The sequence below is a fragment of the Ornithodoros turicata genome, chromosome 3 (genome assembly GCF_037126465.1).
Source record: "Ornithodoros turicata isolate Travis chromosome 3, ASM3712646v1, whole genome shotgun sequence".
NCBI lineage: Eukaryota > Metazoa > Arthropoda > Arachnida > Ixodida > Argasidae > Ornithodoros > Ornithodoros turicata.
The window spans coordinates 87,374,626-87,392,623 of record NC_088203.1 but is presented as its reverse complement, the minus strand read 5'-3'; the positions used below and the strand labels follow the sequence as shown (position 1 = coordinate 87,392,623).

General features: G+C 46.4%; 1 protein-coding gene and 1 non-coding gene across 5 annotated transcripts in view; both read right to left on the bottom strand.

Annotated features, from left to right (window-relative positions):
* LOC135388768 (protein unc-13 homolog B-like) overlaps window positions 1-17,998 on the bottom strand; it is a 291,747-nt gene that overhangs the window by 161,643 nt on the left and 112,106 nt on the right. The gene's annotated exons all lie outside the window — the stretch shown is intronic.
* On the bottom strand, window positions 3,855-3,927 carry Trnaa-ggc (transfer RNA alanine (anticodon GGC)). The gene has a single exon. It is a non-coding gene; the product is annotated as a tRNA-Ala (tRNA).

Below are 17,998 nucleotides of genomic sequence, written 5' to 3'. Positions count from 1 at the left end.
TAGTGGCATTACTGTGCTGGACGTAACTACTTATTGCCTTGAAGTAAAATTTGTTTATGTATGGACATGTACAACATATCTGGCATGAGCTCTGTCATGTACCATGATCGTTACCTGTGTCTGACGGACACGTCGTTCCGAGGAACTTTGACATCACGCGCACTGTGCCTTCAGTAAAATATCTCACTTGTGCACTTCCAAAGCGTTGTCTCTATACGACAATCTAAAATGCACAGATGACAAGTGGTTGCAAAGCAACATATGCGCTTTGCCTGTATGTATGCTCATCACAGTGAAGAAGATTTTCTCCAATAAGAAGGGATAATCTATATTGAGACTGCTTTCCATAAGCAGAAGTATGCTGTTGCTACTGTGGTCAACCATCATACCAATATACGCTTAGTGTAGGCTACTCCTTTTGGTGCAGGAAGAGGGTGAGAGCTCGTCACTGCTGTATCTTAGAACTGAGCCGCTTAAGTAATCACGATAGAGGAAAAGAGGAAGCATCAGGCTATTGATATGTAACATTTTGGTAGATGTCTTGTTTTTCTTTTTTTGCTATGCCTTGTCCTCTGGTCCATGGAGGCTTCACATCAGGATTATGCCATCGAGGCGTGGTGACATTTCGTGATCTTTGGACGTTTGCATTTATCAACCTTAGCAGTATTGTAATGCGGTGTGTTGAACGTTCCACCCTCCCCCTCCTTTACAAACATATCACAAAAATTTCAGACACACTTTGGCTCAACATGTAGTTCCAGATGTGCCTGCATATGACAGATATGTAGCACGCGAAAACCCGCGACCACGAAACCGAAACTATCATTCTAGCTTGTGCATGCGTTACAATGCGAGCGTTACAACAATCGCTAAGAATGTCGAAGGCAACATGGGTTAGTTATTACAAACTTTTACATGTTTACTGCATCGTTTTTCAAGAAATTCGTTTGTTTAAGCAAATATGACAAAGAGACAACAGCAGCGTTTTTTGCCGCCGTAACTGGCGAACTTCGGGTTTCCGGGTCTGGCAACTGCGTTCCACAAGATGGCAGCCTCCGCTGTTTGACGCTGATTTTACGGCAGCTTGACCCACCTGATCGCCAGGGAAGACACCCTACGCCACTGCTGGTTGTGATGTGGGAAATGGATTAATGAGTCTCCACACAGTGAGGACCGAAGTCCTATACTGTGTCCAATAAGGTCTGAAGAGCTTTGAAGGCACAGCGTTGGTGGGCTGGATTTTGACAAAGAGAGGTGGCGAAGGTCCAGCTGATCTAGAGACCCGGAAGGTGTGGTTCGGGAAAGTTGGTAGTGCGGGCAATGAAGAAGGACGTGCCCTAGATCTTCGAGATCACCGCAGTGACAGCGTCTGGGAGAGAGTCAACTTGTCTCAAGCGGTAACGCTACTAGTGGCGTTACCGCTGTAAAAGCCACATTGTGTCGCATCCGATGAATTACCGCAGCGCCTTGACGTGAGCTGTTTCGTGGCATTCGGAAAGCGAGCGCACCGCAGAAGCAGCTCTCTAATCTAGGAGACGGACGAGTATACCGCACTGCTTAGAGGAGACTCAAGTTCTATTCTTCGACGTCTATACGGGGTGTTTCAGTTAAATCCCCGGGCTAAATAATTCGTGAACGGGTGCACCAATCGAATAACTTTCTTTTTTACAAGTATCTGTCCGATACCACCTACAAGCTGCGCACCGTGTGAATGAGTGGGGGGCGCTCATTATTTAAATAAAAATTCAAACAAGTTTCGTGAAAAAATATCTTCTGAAGCAGGCAGCCGTCGGCATTAAAATGGGTACTACCCTTTTTGGGACCTTCAGTGGACACCGTTTAGAGAAAAATCTGCCACCGGAGCGGGTCATTTGTTGTAGTAATTAATTGGTTTCGGTTTACACATTTTTGTCGCGGCTGGTCGCGGCGAAGCGCAAAAGGACGTAATTGACTGGTGTAAGGACGTAACGCATTGGTGGATAAGGGAGTGGAACGTTCCTCCGTTGGTGCACCCGTTCGCAAATTATTTAGCCCGGGGATTTAACTGAAACACCCTGTATAATATACCACCTAAAGCCAACTGAAGCGTTCTGGAACCACAGAAATTGGGAACGTTCAGGACTTCCGGACTTCCCCACTAGATCCGCGCCTGGTAGTGAGTTAGTCCGAATAATAATTACGTTAGTTGTCTCGCGACGAGAAGCCACAAATTATCAAAATTACGTTACTGTTACGGCTGCTGAAGGAGAACCGGCCAGTAGTAGATGAGGTTCCTCATTTAAGGGTCCTCACTTTGTAAGGGTCTTTGTTTGTCCTCATGCTCTTTCTGGATTATAATCTGTTACAAAAAGAGAATGAGGACAGAAATACTCATCATTCTGTGTTAGCGAAGCGATGCGCACTTCCAGCGAGAGTGATGCGGTTTTAGATATGCTCGACAGTGTTGTATTTTCCAGTGTATAACGGGCATCGATGGAAAACGTGCACCCTCCAAAATGAGCGGAATTTGGTAAACATACGATGTATAACGCGCACCAGGGGTTGGGTAGAAACACGACCTATAGATTATAGCGACCATGTCATAATCGGCAAACCCAATGAGGAGCCCGTCCGCACGATCCGCTAGGGGCGCTACTCATCGGCCCGCGTGATCTGCATCACGATTGGACGATGGAAATTTGAATTTTGAACGCGCAGAAGCGGACGCACGATTACCGTAGCATACGACAGCAGCAGTTCCAATGAAAACCCGTACAATGATGATGATAATCAACTTTAGAAGGAAGCATCTCTCGTGGGACATCCACCGCTAGCCTCCAAATGCGGCGCTGGGAAGGGGTCCGTATCACATGGTCGCTATAATCTAGTAGGTCGTGGGTATCGAAAAACCGGCGTTCATACTGCACGCAAACTGTAAACTCTGCACTACCGTTATAGTGTCCACGGTAATCAAAGCCCGCGCGTCGAGAGTAATATTTATGAGGTCCATATATCGCTGAAGCAATATTTATCCGAGGCTATACTGCAGACAGAGCGGGAATAGAGGGCAACGCAGGAAGTTTTCGAACGACGAATGCATTAGGCGCAGCACGCAGAAGATCAGGTCACGTCTACTCTAGAACTTACGTCAACTCTCATTTTCTGTCCCATTTTTATTCCCAATTCTTTTCCTGCTGCTATTTTTCGTAAGTATATGGGCCGAGTGTACTGGGGTATCCAGCAGAGGTGCAAAAATATTAGGATTCTAAATAGAGATAAACACCGATATCTGAAACGAATATCGATAAACATCGATTAAAACATCTGTTTACCGAAATTTTATCGATGTATGTATCGATATCCGCGAGAAAAATACCGTCTCACTGCCTATATTTATGGATATTCGACAGAGTACACCGATAACACACCATAACATACCGATACCATCGATATCTGAAACGAATATCGATAAACATCGATTAAAACATCTGTTTACCGAAATTTTACCGATGTATGTATCGATATCCGCGAGAAAAATACCGTTTCACTGCCTATATTTATGGATATTCAACAGAATACACCGATAACACACCATAACATACCGATAACATCAATGGGGAAAATATCGATAACACCGATAGTGCAAGTACCGATACCGATACAAGTACCGATAGTGCTCCATTCCTTGCATCCAGTCCGAAAGTCGCTAAAGTAATCCAAGCACTTCATACAGTCCTGCCTAACGTCCCCCACACTTCCCAAGCAGCACAATGTACTGAAAGTCGAGTGCAATAGGGGTGGACGGGTAGGTGGAAGACCTTGAACAAACTCTTGAAACCAAGGAACATTGAAAGATGAAAGTCACTGAAAAGGTTAGCCAGCTGTAGGGATCGAACCCACATCTTCTGGATTGCCGGTCCAGGGCTCTACCAACTGAGCTAAGCTAACAAGGAACATTGATAAGACACATACCGTCCACCCCTATTGCACTCGACTTTCAGTGCATTGTGCTGCTTGGGTTTCTATCCTGCGGTCTTCCTTATCATATTGCGTTTCTTTATTATTTTGTTATGTTTTTGCGTCATCATCATCCCGTAATCAACACGAACAGAGCGCAGAACACTCAAACAGTCAATCTAAGAGTGCGCTCTCAAAAACACAAAAATCATGCGCACACAAAGCGTCTTCGTATAACAACACAAGGCGCTACCGGACACAACCGAATTTGCTCTCAGTCAATGTCGGCACGCATATCTTTGCTCTCGCAGTTGATGCCGAATGCGTCGAGCTATTTATCTGTCGCGTTACCGGACAGGAATTCTTTTTATGGATGCCAATATTTACATTCAGGAGAAACGGGGTCACTCAAGTCCAGTGATAACCGCTGGGATCGAGTTTCAGCATCGTATCTCCTTTCATCATCGCAAGCGAAGGCTTGTCGGTCCCTTTACACGCGTAAATTATAATTTCTGCTTTGTTATGATAGTTATGTATACAATTATGCTAAATTAGAGTTTACGTAAGCGCGTTTACAAAACGCTGCTTTGCTCTGTAAGGAAGCTTCTGCTTGTCGTATAAGGCTGAACACAGGAAAATAAAAAGCTCTGGACGTGGAGTTAGTAGACAATTCTACGCCGGATGAGATAAAACAAAAAGAGATGGTTCACATCTTCCATATGCAATTTCTACGTATATTGTAGAATAGCCCCTTTACGTCATGGGATAGCTATATAAAGTGGGGCTACTTGAAGACGGGGGCAAGTTGACGACAGTTTGGGTTTTTCGGGTGGCATTTTCTTAGCAATATTTTTTTCTTTCTCGTATGTCACACCAAGGTGAGCACAGTCATTGTCTGGGCTTTGAAGTAACGTGTTGACGTTCTGCATGTGGCTTTTTAGAAAGACGTCAGACGCTGTTTTGCAGATGTGATCGAGGTAAGAGGGGCCTTTTTTGTCCTATCTGTAACTTTCGCGAACATTGACTTCCAGTTTGCTCACTTCTGCTCCTCGACTAATCAAAAATGACCTTGCCGCTATGATGCTGTGTCACTGCGCTGTGTTTCCATGTGCATTACTCATGGCTGACCGTTTCGGCTGGCCCAAACAAAAGACGAAGTTTAAACCTGGTATTTTTTTTAATGTCCTCAACTTATCCATAGGGTGGGGTAAGTTGATGAAAATACGTATCTTGTCATTTTTTTGGCACGCACGAAATAAATATCTGGTTTGGCACCACAGTAATTTTTGGATCATTTCCCAAAGGCTTGGAGATTCAGGTAACGAATTATGGTCCAATGTAGGCGATTATTCTGACTGCTATTAACAAAACAGTTCAACTGTCTTCAACATAGACCACCGTACCCTACATACAAGTACAACACACGTATGAGGCAGCGGCATCCAGTGGACACGATGGAAAGTAACCGGTCTGAGGCCACGACCAACTCTAATACAGTTGGTCGTGTCTGAGGCTGAAACACACAAACAGACCTTGGCAGACAGGGCACCCTGAGGCTTGTGTTGCGTTTATCTGTTTGTGTGTTTCAGCCTCGGAACAGTTGCTTTTCAACATGAAGTCATCCTCATGGTCAAATAATGTCAGAGGACAAAGCCGTATAAGTTACAACATGAGTCAACTAAGGTAAAAGCCTCAGGTCCGAACTCAGGCTCCCACTTCAATCTACGTTCACAGGATCGCTGGTACTTTCCATGTTTGTAGCCCGCCTCGGCTAATTTCTCGTTGTTTTAAAAAAACAAAAAATACGAAAAGCGAGATGTTGTGACAGGGACCTAGCAAACGTGACCCGATGCCTCAGTGATGTTATGCGTACGGTTTCGTATCGCCTCTCTTGTATTACAGTAGTATTACTGTAATACAAATGCCTTCCATAAATCGTTACAGCAGGCACGCCAGTAATATATTCTTCCACCTTCTCCCAGTTTCTCTCTCTCTCTCTCTCTCCGAAACAAGGAGCGAACGGATCAATTTCTGGCTCTACCGTTTCGGATGAGATTTTGGGTCCGGTTACCAAAAAGTTATCGTCCCACGTCGGTTGAACGACTGCGACCTCACACAAAAACCGGGCCATAAAAAACAGCAGTAAAGTCAACGTCGATGATCCAAGAACGAAGCCCTGGGACACAAGCCACGCAACGATCCCATATATACGACCCGAGGGATTACAACCTTAAATATACGAACCGTACGCGCAGAGACAGAGAGAGAGAGAGAGCAAGAAAATGAAAGACGACGACACGCCATCTCCAAGGCACGACGAGCAACAACTAGAAATCGATAGAACCGCGTGTGATGGACGTGGAACGGGTAATATCGATTCCGGGGGTTTTCAGCAGCGATCATTGCAAGAAAGAACGTACACACAAGGAGATATCAGCGAGAATGCAGCGAAGACCAATCAGCGTAAATGCCATCTCTGAGACCCGATCTGTTGCTGGATTAGCTAAGAGCCCGACTCGAGTGGAAAAGATATTGCGAAAAATATTCCATTACTCAAGGCATACTGTGGATCATGTGAACGGGGGGGGGGGGCGTTGTGGGGACGGTGAAGGTGAAACATGGCACAGAATGATACCTAACACTTCTCATTTATGAAAGTGCCGGGTGCTCGCTTTTTTTTTTTTTTTTTCAGCGATTAAAGTATAGCTATGTGTCACAAACAGGCGACCGCCTCCATGGTTTCAAGAAATCAGCGAAGAGAACTTTGTCCTTCGGGAAAATCATTGATAGATCGTTGACGAACATTGGCAGTTTGAAAAGCGGAGCAAAGAATGCGAAGCAGTTGATTAAGAGGACACGTATAAAAAAAAGTACAAAGTGTCCTCGGCACTCTGAAAACAAGAACTTCACCGGATAGCACGCTCCGATCCAACTATATCATTCAAAATTGCATGGCCCCCTTTCTTGGTTTGTTGAAAATGGAAGGCGTACGCCTTTTTGTGGCATTTTGGATACATGTTGCTTGCTACAAAAAGGTGTATGCACCGATCCGTCCTCAAATCAGAAGTGATAACTGTTTCGCCCTATACGCATGGGCTGCGCCAGTGACGGAGCCAGAAGAATATATTTCGGAAGCTGTTCTACCCGGACTTTACACATGGGTAGGGTTCCGCATTTCCGGTTTTAATCGAAAAACACCGAGAAACGTGCGCCGGGTAAATTTTCCCTCACTCGGTTTTAATCGCAAAGCACCGAATACAGAGGGACATCCCAGGACATGCTAGAGATAAATTGCTGCACATGCCCAACAAGTTGTTGATGCCAGATCAGAAAACTCAGTACTTTTTTGTCAGCCGTAAAACGCCACCACAGGGAACAACGCCATGTTGAATGAGCGTCGTGCGGAAATTACATAGTGATTTCTATTGGCCGATAACCGTCGGGTAAACCATGTACACGCCAGGAATAAAAACCGAAAAAACACCGATTTCGTGAAAATCAATAAACATAGAAAAATATACACCGATTCCGCCCAAAAATAAAAACCGAAAACACGGAACCCTACACATGGGGAAGGGGCATTACACTCTCGTTTTCCCTTTCCCAAATGGAGGGGGGGTTGAACCCCCGTAACGCCTAACGTGGCGCTGCGGTTACACCACTGGCTGGTGCAAAAGCGTGCCATGGGGCGAAGTTAAGAGTGCATGCAATACCAAGGTCCGCCAAAAAGTCGATAAATCTTGCGCGTTTCAGCAGATGTTCAGCGAATGCTTGGCACAAGTTGTGATCACCAACTTTCTATGCCTGTCCGGGGCTTCTGTTGCTAGTGGAGCGACTCGTCGGACTGACGAAAATTTCAAAGCAGCGAGCTTATACGTTCTCTTTGCAAAAAGGTTGCGAACGAATTTAGGGACTCTACCATCCGCATTCTACTTTTTACGACACCTGGCATAGTTTCAGGTACCTTCATATACATCAAAGATGTCAAAACGCCAGCCCGTTTGCTGACCCGACCTGCTCGAGCCGCTTGCTCCCGCGTCATTTTGGCGGACCGCTATCTAATTTCCAGGACTTAATTATCGACATGCAAAGAAACTGACAATTAGAAGCATGAGTTTGGTAATGTCCAAATGGCCGTGCTATATTCTTCTCCCTCTTCTCCTTTTTTTTTTTGGGGGGGGGGGTGAGGGGGGAGTTGGTAGGCAGTGGAGTTTCATTTTGTTTCTATTTAACACCGACACTGGAGGCATAGACAACACTGATCCCTGCGGGTAGCGATGAACATCAGCGTTTTTTCGTCTCACGTGACATAGTGGCTAATGGATGTGCTTAACGACTTTCCAAGAGTTTTGTATAATTTGTTTTTAGCTCCAGGGAATAAAAAAGAAGCTTAACTTTTGTCCCGGTGGTAATACGCGAACTTTAAATAAAAAACGACAACTAATTGTAGTTCCTACAGATATAGATCACATCGGAGGCACTGTATCGATTTTGATATGCGTGAAGAGGATGTAAAGAAAGCCAAGTGTCTATGCTCTATTAATGAATCTCTTGGTTCCGCGTTGTGTTCTTATGGTTAGGACTAAATGCCAAGGACGGTACAAGGCTGGTGATCGACATATGCATGTTCTACAGCGGCTGCGTCGATACTTGCACGGCTCATTCCCGTGTATACGTCTCACGCGCACCACTAGTGGACTCGTACACGTGATTCACGTGCAGTGCGTTACTGGAAACCCGTGGAGCTGTCGCTGGAGGAGCGCTGCGCTTGTGATGATTCTGCGTTAGCGCCGCAAAGCAATGGACCTTTTTCACATACGCGTCGTACCCTAGCGGCTCTCCAGCGAACCACGCTCAGCGCGCGTCAAAACAAATCCACGTGGGTAGCACAAAGGACTAAAACCGGTTCGGTGTGGGACCGACGAGCTCGCGCCGTTCGTGGGGTCTCCCCACTGTTCCGCACTTCTGTCGTCCCCATACTGGGCCATCTAATGAAGACGGAGATAACCCTCTCCGGCGCCTCAAGGTCATGCGCATGCGCATAAGCAGTTGTGAAAAAGGTCCCTTGTGGCTATGAGCGGCATACAGGCGTGTACAGGTGGAGAGAGGGCAACAGGAAGGACAGAGGAGGACGGAGGGGGGGGGGAGATAGTGACATTCGACTGGTGACAAAGCCTCAGACAGCACTGCCGGTGCTGGGATTCGAACCCATCACCTCCCAGTCTACGACATGTCCTTGGAGGTACCACTAAGGAGCGGATGCTTTTATCCACACGGCCATGCAGCGGGTACTCTTGGTACTCTTGGCCATGCAGCTGGTACTCTCCAGATAAGATAGATAAGAAATTACGAGCATAATATGGCGACTAAACGACATCGAAGGTAGTCGTCTACGATTGGTGCAAACAATGTCCCGATGGCCGAAAAGGAGCACAGCGAATCAACCATATGGACATCTGAAGGATTCCGCTGTAAATGGAGTATAGTGAACCCTGGTTAATATGACCACTACCGCTGTCATAACGAGTCACAGTCATTGTCATACTAACGAGAAACACACACTTCGCTGACGGTAAAGACCGCTACGCAGAACAGAACACGAGGTAATCATCATGATTGATGTTCGGAAAAGAGTCCGTCTACTTGTAGCAACTGTCAGCAATAAAGTTTTACAAACGGACAATAGCTGCATCAACTGAGCATGCGCTCCGAGTCCCGAAGCCAACAACATCAGAAGTCATACCAAACCTCTGCCCGTGGTAGCCTCTTCCAGGGGTTGCTCTGACGGTCACGTGACGTGGTCATAATAACGAGAAGTTAATACCCGTATTTGGCCCTACTTGTGACAAAAATCTTGGCGTAGAAGTTAATTGTCCTGTTAAGAGGGCATACCAGCTCTCCGTCCCAAAATATTTCCTATAGGAACATATTTTATACTTTTTCTCAGTAACCACCGTGCAGATTTTAACGCGGGTTGTTCCATTGTAAGGAGGAAGCCAAGATGCATTAAATAACGCAGGAAGAATTTTGAAATATGCTGTATGTATTTCACGGCAACGTCACGAAAGTGAAAAAATACACATTTTTTCTCGTCCCTCTTTGAAAAGGTTTTCATTAAATTTCTATAGCAACTGTGAAAATATTTCAGCGTCTCGTAATGTGAAAATATTTCGGGAATCGATAGACACCTAATTTATATGTCTAACACTTTCCGTTTTGATTAAAAAAAATGAAATACGAGTACACATATGCACTACTGAAAGCCCAGTGAACCATGTCACTCTGTCGCTGTCGCACAGGAAACACCGCGCGGAACATTTTGACGGTATCCATAAGCCGCCCAAGCGGTGCGCATGTGCAGCATAGTGCTGGCTCGTATGGGCGGCGTGGGCACGTGTACTCCACGTTTTGCAACGTACTTTCGAGTTGGCGTGCGCGCTTGGTCTCGCAATGGCTCGAGGACGTGTGTACGGAAATCATAAGCGAAAGAAGAAGTTCATCGAAACGGTTCCCAAGAAAAACGGTCATAAAGTGAGCGTGTCAGATTATCGGGGGTCATTCTAACGAGGGTTCACTGTACAGTCAAAACAGCATAGTCATGCGCAGCACGTTACTGTGGAAAACTGGGGAGGAAAGGGTATACGCGACATTGTCAGTAATGCGAAGACGATCATGAATCGCAGAAAAGTGTTCAGATCGTTCGAAGTGATCAAATCGTTCAGAAAAGTATGCGCACTTTGGGCACGAAAGGCGCTGACATTTTGTCAGAATCCGTAGCGCGATTTGAACAAAGCGTCTGTAGCGGTTCGAACGCAGCAGTTCGAGGTCTATGACTAGAGTGGTTCTCCCCCACGGACGAAGGAATTCAATGCAGTGTTGTCTCGGTGCGCACTTTCTGACCCTGAGAGAAACCGTCCTAAAAGAAACGACCCAAAATCCGCAACAATAAGCCGGGAAAGCAGTCGTCCTGTCGCATGACAACGCGGCTCAACAAAGGAAGCTTCGATGGGCTGGGAAATTCTCATCCATTATACATACAGTCCTCACTTGGCTCCTGGTGACTTTTTTATGTTCGGGTCACTCGAGCAGGCAGGAGGATCGTACAGAGTAACAGGGAAGAGGTTTTGTGGAGATCAAGTGTTCCAGCAATGCATCCCACTGTGATTACATAAACATGGCCCCATTCATTCTACACTCCTGTGATACCCGGTTTTTCGCGAAGATTATTTTGTGCAACAAAAAGTCCATGTCGACTACAGACTGCATACCGCATCATTGCATTCTTAGTGTCTCATACTGTATGTCAATTCTTCCAAAATATATATTGTTTCTCCGTGCGACTTGGAAGCATCATAAACCTAACCCAGCCTAACCTAAAATATTGTTTCTCCCGCGTCCGGTAACGTTGCGCCCCGAAGACAAACATCATAGCTGCCGGCAGTCTTCCACCGCAGGGCGGAGAGCGGAGACGCGCGTCATTGCTAAGGGGCAAAGGCCAGAGCTCCCAGTGACGTCACCTCTACTATTGCCCCTCAAGTCGGCACAGGACACATATGTACTAACGCCCCCTGTACACCCACACCTTCCTGCTGTCCTCGCTCCTTATGTCCACGTCTGAACGCTCTCGTAGCCAGAGCGGCTTCGCGGCGCGTCCGTGGTGGTACTTTAACGATCGCTCCTGGTGGATGAGTCGGGGTGACAACGTCGCGACATTGCTTCCTTCCACCACCGGAAGCTTGTGCCATTTTTCAGTGGCAAGACTGATTTTCGCCGCCGTTATTTACAGTAATTTGCTCCATTCATACTCAGGATTCGATCTCAAGAGCCGGCTGCTCTTCGGCGTACAGGAAAATCTGGCGCACTTCCAACCAAATTAGAAACCAGCTCCAAGGATGAAGCCCGCTCGTACACACAGAGACATATCTGCCTTTGTTCCACGGCATTACGTACCTTATTGAGCATGAACAGCGGGAGTGGAACATTATGCAGTCGAGACTTTGCTTTTGGATGAGCCCACACGGTTCATTGTACGAGGCCGAGAACGAAGTACAGTTGGCCGTTGACTTTCGCGGGGGATATGTAGGTGGCGGAGGACACCCAAGAAAGTCAAAATTCGCGAATAACATTAAGTTGTGCTGTTGATTCGTTGATGTAATAATGGCAAGGAACTGCAGAAGTCGACTCCTCTCTACGCAGCATATGTAATAATTCAATATTTTCTAGAAAGGTATTCACTTCACTGCTTACCACTCCCCCCCCCCCCCCCTTCTTATAGACCTCTACCGGAGAAACGTCATGATGACGTTGGTAGACAGATTGAAACTGAAACGAATCGGAAGGGGAGGGCTGGGTTCCACGAATGGGCACTTGTTCGCTGCCTCCTATTGAAAGGAAAGTAGGACCGAAGGTTGCGTCTAAGGTTGCGTCCCTTTCAGGGACCATCGTAATCCCCTCAAGACCGTGGCTTTCGGGCGCGAGCTTGTTCGCCTCTATAGCTTCCAGCATAGTACCAACTCTACCAAATTGGTGGCGCTGTCGAACACTTCGACGTCATTTGTTTACAAACAAGGAGAGGTCTATTGGGAACACTTTCACACACAGTAGAACCACCAGCGCGTTAGATTCATAATTACCATTCTCCGGTTGGTTCCAAGAAAGAAGAGATATACTGGAAACACTGGGAAGCTGCTTTGCACACGTCACTCTGTGAGCCCTTTGACACGACACCATCACACCTACCGGAAAACTACGTTACTCGCAGTCACCTATAAAACTAAAACAGAAAAAAAAATTGCGAATACAATTAAATTCCCGAAAGCCAAACCTGCCAACGTCAAAGTACAACCAATTCCAGAATTCCCTGGGAAGCAATACGAGCTGTGTATGCCTCCTAAATCGCATCAAATGAAGTTTCATCCAATTACATGCGAAGCAGGTATGTCGTCCGAAACTACATCTACTCTGCCAAGCGGCCTGCACAGAACTATAAGAATCGGTTATTAACGAGAAATGACTTCACTGATGTCGCCTCAGACCGTGTGGATGACTTGAAGCGCCTCGCCGCAACGACGACGCTCCATTGCGCTTCATCGAAGAAAGTATGATGAGAAGGTGATGATGCAGAAAATGTACAGGGAGGATGCTGCACTCAGTGCGATCAATCGAAATATTCTTTCGGTACTCGCCATATTAGAATGCGCTTTCCTGCGTCATCGAGAAATGGAAGAAGACAATGGGGTCGTTACAGTATAAGGCGTCGTTAAATGGAAGAAATTAAAAATGGGTAACACAACAATTCATTAAAAGAGAGTTCCTTTCATGTAATTTGCGCGGTGCAAATTTATTCGACGTATTATACTCCAGTGGTAGATAGAACACAACAATCTAGCGTCGCGTGGACTACAACCAAAGAACGCACGAGAAGTGTTGTCGTGTGCATGTGCGCATCTGTTGCAAATGGTGCGCTAGGGGCGCATTCAATGACTCAGCAGGTGTCAGTGCCCCGGCGGGCCATTAGGTTATGTGTCCACCTGCTCATTCTAAGGTGGATTCGGTCGACCTCGCCAGAGGACGCTGGCAACTTGGTGGTATGGTAGAAGTTGCTTAGACACGCCTTTATCCACGAATTAACGACGAATCTAACGACTTTAAAGTCGTTAAATTCTGCGCGCCGATATTTTAGCGCACGTCAAACAGTCCTGAAGTGGGCAAAGGTATTAGACTGACTGACCATTGCGGCGTCCTTCATGATCATATAGTTATCTCGCATTACGCTAACATGTTATCTTGGTGCCCTGCAGTGAGCGACAGCTGCCTGCAATGCACTGTCCCCGTTTCCAACAAGTTCGGGCTCATCTTCGGTCGCAGCTCGAACAACATGATGTCAGTTCTGTCGTTGTTGGGGAAACAATCCGTTTTTGTGCCTCCGACCGTGCGTACTCACAAAAAAAAACAAAAAAAAAACGCACACACCGGCACCCAACACCCGAGAAAAAAACAGTTTGCTAACCGTGTATTCACACGAACAACGTTCCCCGGAATACTGCAGCGAAAGATGTGAAAAACGTCATATCTTTTTGCTGCCACGTGAGCGCTCAACGTCACGTCTTTTCGTGTGCAAGATACTCCGTAGCAGACGATACTCCGTCTGCTCCGTCGTCTGCTACGGAACAGACATAGCAGACGACACCGTAGTCTGCTAGGTATACGCACTGTGCGCCATTCGCGATAATCCGGCAGTGTGCGAATGCTCAGCACAAGACACTACGGAACTTCCTAACGATAAACAGTGTTTTTTCATGCTTTTACTTTCACTAGAATATTCCGTGGAGGTGTCGCCCGTGTGAATACACCGTTAAAGTGACGGCTCTTCGGATTCTGTTGACCCTCGTGACCGACAGCGTGTCGGCCTGCCGTGAGACGCACGACGAAGCGGGATCGAAGACACGTGAAACGTGATCGCCTCCCTGGCGTTGCCCCAGAGACCGAGAGAAATCGATCAACAAACAAACAACGCAGCAGCCATTTTAACGTTCAACCGCAAGAGCATATACCGTTTCACTTCAAAAAGGAAGCTATAGCTTGTTTAACGGAAGCTTCACGTTACGCATATGCGAAAAGTCGATCAGCCGCATACATGTTGTAGCAACTGCTGCAACCAACACAATAACTTCTAATTCGATAACGGCGCATAAATTAGTGATTAAATTAGTGATATAATTATACATTAAATTAAAGGATAAACAGAGCGGTACTACGGCACACTCTCAGACAAGCTCGTAATGAAATTACATCAGACGAGAAATTACGACAAAAAAAAAAAAAAAAGAAACTCCACGAAAATAAAATAAAAAGAGGACAGAAAATCAAATTTGAGCAGGCAGGGTTTTGCGGAGGCAACTTATTAGGGTCTTAAATAATTCTAACAAATCTCTCGAACCGTTGAGAAGGATGTGATTGGAATTTAATTCTCGTTCACGCGAATATACTTGGATAATTAACCTTTTAAAGGATCCCGCGAGCGGCCTATATAGAACAAACGTAACACGAATTAGATTAATGCTTCCGGAATACACATACGTCAGCATCACTGATCATCGGCGACAGACAGGAACATGGTACGGAAATATTTATCGACTTCGGGGACTGAGTGAAATATGCGTCTTCGAGCAAGCTTCTTTCTAGACGACTCTTAAAAGGATTCGACGCCGCTCTGTCGACGACTCCAGCGATTTGAAGAACGCTTCCAGGAACGCCGTATTCAACGACGTAGACGCAGCAGCAGGTGTGAATGTGTATTTTGAAAAGTATACACGAACCTCTTCGCACAAGAATTAATGGGTGCGTTCTGCGCTATAGCGCTACTGACAGATCACCTATAGCGTTATCGGCACGAAGTTTGATCGACGCTGTACTGTAGCCCCGCGAAAGATCAAGGATGCGGCAGTCGTCGTAAATGCCAGACAGCGGCGGGGATCAAACCCGTACCTTTCGATGGTGAAGTGCGCTAGCCAATTACGGCACACTGGCAAAGCTTACCGATAACTTCCGGAAGGGGCTTCATTTACGAACAACACGCAATCACCCACTTCACGTACACGCCAACATTTTTCACACACACACACACATACATACATACACAACCGCTTATAGCCACAGTTGCTTCGCGGCGCTAACACAGAATTAAAACGAAAACATACACACATACATGCACACATCGTACACACATACATACACAGAGACAACCGTGTTAACGTCGTGAAGCAACTGTGGCTACGAGCGTCGTACAGATGTGGACAGATGGAGAGAGGACAGCAGGAAGGAGTGGGGGGCAGGAGAGTTAGAATGCGTCCTGGGCCGACTTCAGGGGAAACTGTTGCCGCCATTCGTCTGGAAAATCTCCGGAAAACCCAGGGAAAACCTCAAACAGCATAGCCAGTGGTAGGATTCGAACCCACTACCTCCCAGTATTCAGTGCCACCTTAGCTATACCACCAACGAGGGCCATGCGGCTGGTACACACACATTCAAAAGGAAACGAAGCAGCGGCATCTGACGCATATATTCCTTGGCCCACTGAGGCATGTGTTCGTCAGACTGAGTTCAAACTTCAGAAAAGTTACTTTACAGCGTCGCGTCGAAAGCATGTGCCAACGCTAATGTCGTACCCTACATATATGTCGCCTAGATATTCAGATGACTCTCGTGTCAGCAGATTACCGGAAAGACAGTGACACTAGCAAGGTCTGCAGAACTAATACGACGCCATAGTGAAATGTCTCCCATTTTTAGCCGCGTAAAACGAGGAAGCTTTCCGCGTCGACCGGAAGAGTAATGATAAGCGTTAACGCATGCATGTCGCCGCTGCCCGTGTTCCCAAAGACGTGACGTTAAAGTAAAACAGGTATTCCGGCTTCCCCCCACGCTCCCTCTCACGTGAGGACTTGTCGAAAAACTTTTTGCAAACACGCAGTGCTCTTTCACTTTGTTTTCGTAAAGGTCCGCGTCCGCCTACTGATCCCAAGGTAGCATCCTTACAGAGCACCCTAAATATTTTTTACTTGAATTTAAAAGCCAAATTTCGTTACGAGGCACGAGGCGACGTCTGGTAGGAAATAATCCCCAATTCGTCAAACAGTGACATCCATGCACGCGATAAAGATTCGCTGCACCTGATGGCTACGTAGCCAACTTAGCCAACGTAGCCAACAACAACGTAGCCAACTTCAAAGGTACCCGGGTTCGAATCCTGGTGCCGGCTGTGCTGTCTGGGGTTTTTCCTGGGTTTTCCTCAGACGCTCTCAGACATATGTCGGCACAGTTCCCTTAGAAGTCGGCCCAGGACGCACATTCCCCCAGGGCGTCAGTCGTGACGTTGCCCACATACGTGAGGCTGACAACGGCAAGCCCTTTCACCATCACCACCACCACCATCTCTCTCTCTTTTCTTGCACCCAGTGTTATGTGCATGCAATGTAGTTCTGCCGCCATACTTGACGTGCAATGCGAATTTGGTGCCAACTTCCACACAGAGATACAATTTTCAAAGATAAACGTCTGCTGCTGTACGATACCTTTAAATAAGGTGTGCCGTGTGCCGAGAATTCGGAGCATTCACGTGCGTAAAATTAATTCATAGGTCGACCACAGTGGCGTCCGCTCATGGTCACGGTTGTCTCGCGGCGTGAAGCCACGAACTATCATTGCGGATAAAAATATGCAAAAGACTGCGGAGGCCAGCTGACAACGAAGAAGTCCTATAGAGTGAGGCCAGGGGCTGATAAGCTGCTCAGCAAATTCGCCCCTCCACGACATTCCATTATCGCCGATCAGGACTGATGTAGAGGAACATTTTCCCCGAAAAAACATTACCTTAAAAAAAAAAAAAGAAGAAGAAGAAGAAGAAAAGAGCCCTACATCGACTACTACGACATTTGCGAACTCCAGATATTCCAATCCAATTTAAGCAAAAGAATGTTTTTACTGCTCCCAAGCAATTAATTTCAATATTTGGAGTTGGGAACCCTTTTAGCGGATCATTTTGCTGCCTTTTCTCTTTCTTTTTGTTGCCTCCGAAAACGAGTAGGCCTTGTCCTATTCGCCGAAGGACAATGGAGATGAGGTGGCTGCACGAGCACTAACCCAGTTTTGGCATCTCTGGTAATCTTTATTACACGACAGCAAGAAAACAACTAAACACGAATGTATTAGCACAGGGGGAAATGTCGTATTTCCTAACCCTTTGTACGTCGCCGAGTAATTGATGTGCCCATAGGATAACCGATAAATAAAAACCGAGAAAATACTGGAGGAAAAGGAAGAAAATAAGCGGAAGAGGAGTTGGGGACGAGGAAAAAGAGTAAGGGACACAAGCACGACAAGACAGGACCGATTCACAAAGGGAAGCCTATCAGAAGGCCGAAAATCATAACGCCGAACTATCAGAAGGCCGAATGCCAAAAGGCCGAAAAATCATGACGCCGAACTATCATAAGGCCGAAAGACAAAAGGCCGAAAAATCATAAGGCCGAAAGTCAAAAGGCCGAAAATGGAAAGGCAAAAG